Genomic DNA, 5,906 nt, shown 5'->3' with positions numbered 1-5,906 from the left:
GTGCCTGGCCCTGGCCCAGCCTCAACTATTTCTCCCCATGCCTACACACCCCAAAGGAAAGGGGTCAGCTTGCCCAGCAGCTCACCCAGCCATCTGCAGCCATAGATGCAAATTGCATCCCCTCAGAGCCCCAGTGCTCCCCAGGGGCCCCATGGCCCAGCCTGACCTCCTGCTCAAGCCTGGTGGATAAGGCCTTACAGCAGGACGCCTTCAGCATGGTGGGTGACAGGTTGCCACCAATGACCGGCACAGTGGTCATTGACAGGGGCACAGGCACCTGTATGGCAGGCTTCATGGGTCAGGCCTGGCCTACCTATGCCATGGCCACCATTAGGCTGCCAGCCCTAGAAGCCAGCCACCACAGGGCAGCCAGTGCTGGAGAAATTCATAGGCAAGGCCGCCCATGCTCTCCTGGAGCTGACTCTGGTGCAGGCGGTAAGGAAAGGCATTGTGGTGAAATGGAATGAGGCCAAGCTCATCTGGTGCCACCTGCTGGACCACAAACTCCACGTGGCTACCCTGGACCACCTGCTGCTGTTCTCTCACTGCCCGTCAGCACCAACTGAGAGAGGTGGCCTTCGAGTTGCTGTGCTCACCCATCATACACATGGCTGCCCAGTTGGTGCTGTCCGTCTGTGCACACGGCAGGTCAGCTGGCTGGTAGTCAGCACAGGCCACAGGGTCACCTGCATAGTGCCTGTCTTCCAGGGCTACCACCTGCCAAATGCCACCAAGAGTCTGGACCTCAAGGGCATCCACCTAAAGACCTTCCTGGCTGAGATGCTGCTGGGCTCCAGCTTGCCTGGGGCAGCAGGACCTGGACATTATGGGGAACATCAAGCTCCACTATTGCTATGTAGCCCCTGACTTCCAGCAGAGCAGGCCCGGACCCCGCTGGAATGCCGGCAGATCCCGAAGCTGCCAGAGGAGCAGTCGGTCACTTTGGGCAGGGAGCTGTTACAGTGCCCAGAGCTGCTGTTCAGCCTCCCGGAGATCCCAAGGTTGTTGCCCATGGGCGTTTCCACCATGGCCAAACAGTCTTCTTGAGGTGCCCACCCTCCCCACCCCCGTGCCCCAGGTGCAGGCGATGTGGCCCAGAACATGCTGCTCTGAGGAGGCTCCTCGCTCTTCATGGCGTTCCAGGGCCACTTGTGGGCCACGCTGCTGTGCAGTCTGCCCTCAGAGGAGCACATGGTGGTGATGGCCTAGCACACCTAGAACTTCAGTGTGGATCGGGGCTCCATACTGGCCTTGTTGCCCAACTTCCAGGAATGCTGGGTCCAGTGGGAGCAATACGAGAAACAGGGACAGCAAATGCTACAGATGAGGGGTGAAGATGGGAGACAGTAAAACTTCTGCTACCCAGCTGGCTCAGTCCTGCCTTCTCCCAGAGCATGGTCTAGTCCACTCCTGGACCCACACAAAGACCCCCTAACCCTGCCAAACCTATCTCCTCTGGTCTGTCTCCCCATCCCCCTATGAAGTCTCAGCTTGGGACTTCACCCCAAGACATGCCCAGATTTGGCCCCCCTACTCTTATTCCCGTGATCTGTTGCTTTTGATATAGTTCCCCAAGATTCCCCTGGGCTCTAAGGCCCCTAATTCACCCCCTTGCTATGTTCCTCAAGGATCCCCAACCCATCCCCATAATCTGTTGCTCTCCAAGGAACCTGCACAGGGTGCCCCAACCCCACTCCCAGCAGAATCTTTCCATAAGCGTTCCAGTCTCTAGGTCCACTCTCATAATTTGATCCCTATCTCTAATTCCCCAAACATACCCCCTAGATCCACTTGCTAAGGCAGCCTTGGTTCTGAGCACCCCAAATCCAGCCTCTGGTTGTTTTTTCCTATTTGACTGCCCCAATTTCTCTGACACACTGATGTTCTGAGCACCCCAAGACTCCCACAAATGCCACCCCCACATCCATCACAAAGCTCCAGGTTCTGTTCCACAAGGGTCTCCCCTACAATGGTTTACTAAAAGATTTTCCAAGTCCACAAACCATCCCCCAACTCCACCCTCCCCACAAAATTTGTTCTTCCAGCGTGATTTGTTCCCTCAGATTCCTTTTCATCTATGTGCTCCCACAATCCATCCCCAATTCATAGCCCCAAGGAGCACCATGTTCTGAGACCCCAAACTCCCAGGATGGCCCTCACTGCTCTCAGCTCACACCCCTTGCCCTGCATCTGCTCTGGATATACCCCCACCTGGCCCCTTCACAGTGTACCTCCTGTCCCATGCCTCAGCCCCTCCTGAAGACTCCAGCCCCCGGGACCATTCTGTGATGACCCCACTAATGTCCTAGGTCATTTGCTATGTCTGACCCACAAAGATAGTCTCGCAAGGTCACCCCATGATGAACCCCCAGGACACCCGGAACGCACCCCAGAACCAGCCCCAGGCTCTATCCCATAAGTTGAGTTACCAATGGGCAATGATGTTCCCCAAGGCTGCCCAGCCCACCGTGACCTGAGACAGATACCTCAGGTGGGGGCTCCACCTAGAAACTGGCTCCCTCCCCACCAGCCCCCACACAGTCCCCAGGGGCCAATTGTCCTGGGCTGTGTTTCCCCAGCTCCCACCTTTCTGCTAGTAGTTCATGACAAGTTTACTCCAGCTCCCCAGGCCTTGCTCAGCCTGTTTCTGCCGCCCCACCCCAGGGGCTTTCTCTGGGATCTGCCCTGAGTATGCCCCATGAGGCCTCTCCTGCCCCATCCAGTCCCTGCAGAGGCCTGGAGTGGGAGTCCAACCTCTCATGACGGGAGACTGGGCATTCTCCCCACAGGTTGCCCTTGGTCTTTCTTAGCTCACCTGAGCCCCTATTGGAGGCAGGACCCTCTGCTTTCTCACCACCGTCCAGCCCAGCCCGTAAATATCAGGACCCAGGTCAGCAGCCTGGACACACTCTCCCAGTTTATCAACAAAATAAGCACAAACTGTCAGAGCTTATTCATGTTCACACTGGGCCTCTCCTCCCCCCAGAACAAGGAATCATTCCTTCATTCCTTCAACCAGTCAATATCTCTCCCTCATTCTCTCACTCACTTGCCAGCACTGTTCACATGTAAGAATTTTCTGGAGTGGAAACATATTTATGAAGCATTGAGCCCATGCCACCTGACCCCTCATATACCATCAGACAATGGGGTGGGTTGAGGGCCCTGGCCAAGATCTTCGGTGTTGGACCCGGCCTGGCCTCACCTCCCCACAAGGCAAGCAGCTTCAATCTGTAGAATCAGCAAGAACCCCCATATTAAATGATAGTGAGGGGAAACTTCTTATTCTTCCCACTAGGAGGCAGCAAGTCCAACCTCAAGGAGCTGACAGTAGAATTCAATTCAGAACCACAATGACTGCAGCAAACCCGTCATCCCCGATCTCAGTTGAGATCCACCCCACCCCAGTCTCAGAGCACTGCCAGCCACACACACACACACACACACACACACACACACACACACACACGCACACACACACACACACACTGAGTCTCCAATGCCACAGGAAGTGAGGGCTGTTGTGTTGACTCTATTTTAGACCAGACCAAGGTTCCCCAGCTCCAAACCTTCCCTGGGACATAAATTTCTATGTAACCCTGCAGGCATATGCCCCCCCCCCCCAATTTGCATACTCACAAGAATGGTGAGCTCACTATCTCAAGTCTGTTAGAGAAGTCTTAGGTAAACTTCTGCACTCCCCGCTTAGATCACTGGCAGGCACCCTGGAGTCTGCTTTTTCCATGTGGATCAGGAGCTCCATTCTGACCTCACTGTGTGCCTTCCGGTCCTGCTGGGCCTGTGGGAGCAGTAGGAGGAGCAGGGGCCCCAGATTGCATATCACAAGAGAATGGTTTAGGAGATGTGTGTGTGCCAAGGTGACAGAGAATGGACTTTGAATTTTGTGTCAACTTGGCTAGGTGCCCAGATTTAGTCAAACGTCAGTGTAGATGTTGTTGTGAAGGCACGTTTTAGATGAAATAGAACAAAGGTTGACTTCGGCCAGCAGACCACCTTTGGACTCGAGCTGCATTTCTTCCTGGGGCTCCAGCTGGCCGCATTTTCCACTTGTTTGCCTCCACAATCAGGTAGCCAATTTCTTACAATAAATCTTTCTTTCGCTACATATGCATCTTATTGCTTTTATTGTCTCTGAAGAACCCTTCCTCTCTTAGGACCTTTGCACCTGCTATTCCCTCTACTTAGAATGCACCTTCCCATCTCTCATCTTATCAAAGCTTGTACCCCTTCTCAATATGACACAAAGCTCAGCTGCCATAAAACTGATTCCATGTAAATATATTAAAAAAAAACCTTCAAGGTAAAAATCACCCTGAACAAAGTCAAGACAAATAATAATTTTAAAAATAAAGTAAATAGTATTTCTAAAATACAAATGACAGGGTAAACTATAGCTCAGAAGACAAAGTGATAGTGTTCATAATACAGAGTGGGGCAAAGTAGGTTTACAGTTGTTTGTGTGGAAAATAATACAATGATTAATAAATAATAATTCAAGAATAAACTGTTTTGTGTACTCACAACTGTAAACCTACTTTTGCCCAGTCCTGTATATACAGAGCTCTAGGAAACAATAAATATGAAAAATGTTACAACAGCCGAAACCGGTTTGGCTCAGTGGATAGAGCGTTGGCCTGCAGACTCAAGGGTCCCAGGTTCGATTCCGGTCAAGGGCATGAACCTTGGTTGCGGGCACATCCCCAGTAGGGGTGTGCAAGAGGCAGCTGATCGATGTTTCTCTCTCGTCGATGTTCCTAACTCTCTATCCCTCTCTCTTCCTCTCTGTAAAAACTCGATAAAATATATTTTTTTTAAAAAATGTTACAACAGTCCATGGAAAAGTTAGCAAACCTTAAGCTCATAAAGAAAAATGGTTCTTAGACACAGAAGATTCTCAACCTAATAAGGGAAATTAACATTTAAACTATACCGCGACACCATTTTTCACCCCATCAGATGGGCAAAGATCAAAAGGTTTCATTAATACCCCATGATGGTGAGGCTGTGTGGGAACTGACATGCTCTTATTTGACAACAAAGGAGGAAATTGGTGCGTCCCCTATGCAGGACAAGTTGCAATATCTACTTAAATGACAAATGCACACACCTTCTGACCCAGCTACCACACTTCCAGGAACTTCTCCTTCAGATATGATCACTCACATGAGAAATGACATAAGTGCAGTTATCCAGTGAACCCTGCAGCACACACAACAATGCTATGTGTTTCCAAAGCTGCCTGAAGATCAATCCATGCGAACTGGTTAAATACATTTCATTCAAACATAAAGGAATACTGTAAAAAGGAACCAACAAGCAGTTTTCACTAACATGAAGTAATCCCCACGATAAGTTTAAGTGAAAAAAGAAAATCCAGATGGTATGTTACTATTTTATAGAAAAACAGGAATAAATGGATGTATAGACTTTAGGTAGATCTCACAAGAAATCTGAGCAGTGGCTGCTTCTAGAATAGATTTTCAAGTTTTATTTCATTATTAAGCCCTAAGGAGCAATCATTTTTAGACATTTTTCCTAATCATTGCCAATAAAATTGTACTACCACAGGTCTATGGTAAGTCTATTTATATATTCTGTATATATCTTTGTTTTATACATAAAACCAGATTTTCGTCTACCCCCAGAAGCAATTTTCACCCACTTGGGGGTGATATCATCTCCACTGATGCTTTATCAGAGAGCCAGGGGCTTGGGCATTGAGATGGGAAGAAGACTTCTCACTGCCTGCTCTTCGAACTATTAAAATTTTAAATCTTGTGAATATATTTTTATTTGTTTGTTTCTTTGTTAATCCTCACCTGAAGATGTTTTTCCATTGATTTTTAGAGAGAGTGGAAGGGAGGGAGGGAGAGGCACAAGGAGAG

General features: G+C 49.6%; 1 pseudogene; it reads left to right on the top strand.

The window, feature by feature from the left end:
- Positions 1-215: 215 nt before the first annotated feature.
- On the top strand, positions 216-1,350 carry LOC103289734 (actin-like protein 9; annotated as a pseudogene).
- The last annotated feature ends 4,556 nt before the right edge of the window (positions 1,351-5,906 follow it).

This window comes from Eptesicus fuscus, chromosome 8 (assembly GCF_027574615.1).
Source record: "Eptesicus fuscus isolate TK198812 chromosome 8, DD_ASM_mEF_20220401, whole genome shotgun sequence".
Classification (NCBI taxonomy): domain Eukaryota; kingdom Metazoa; phylum Chordata; class Mammalia; order Chiroptera; family Vespertilionidae; genus Eptesicus; species Eptesicus fuscus.
The sequence above is the reverse complement of the archived record's forward strand: the minus strand, read 5'-3'. Positions and strand labels throughout refer to the sequence as shown.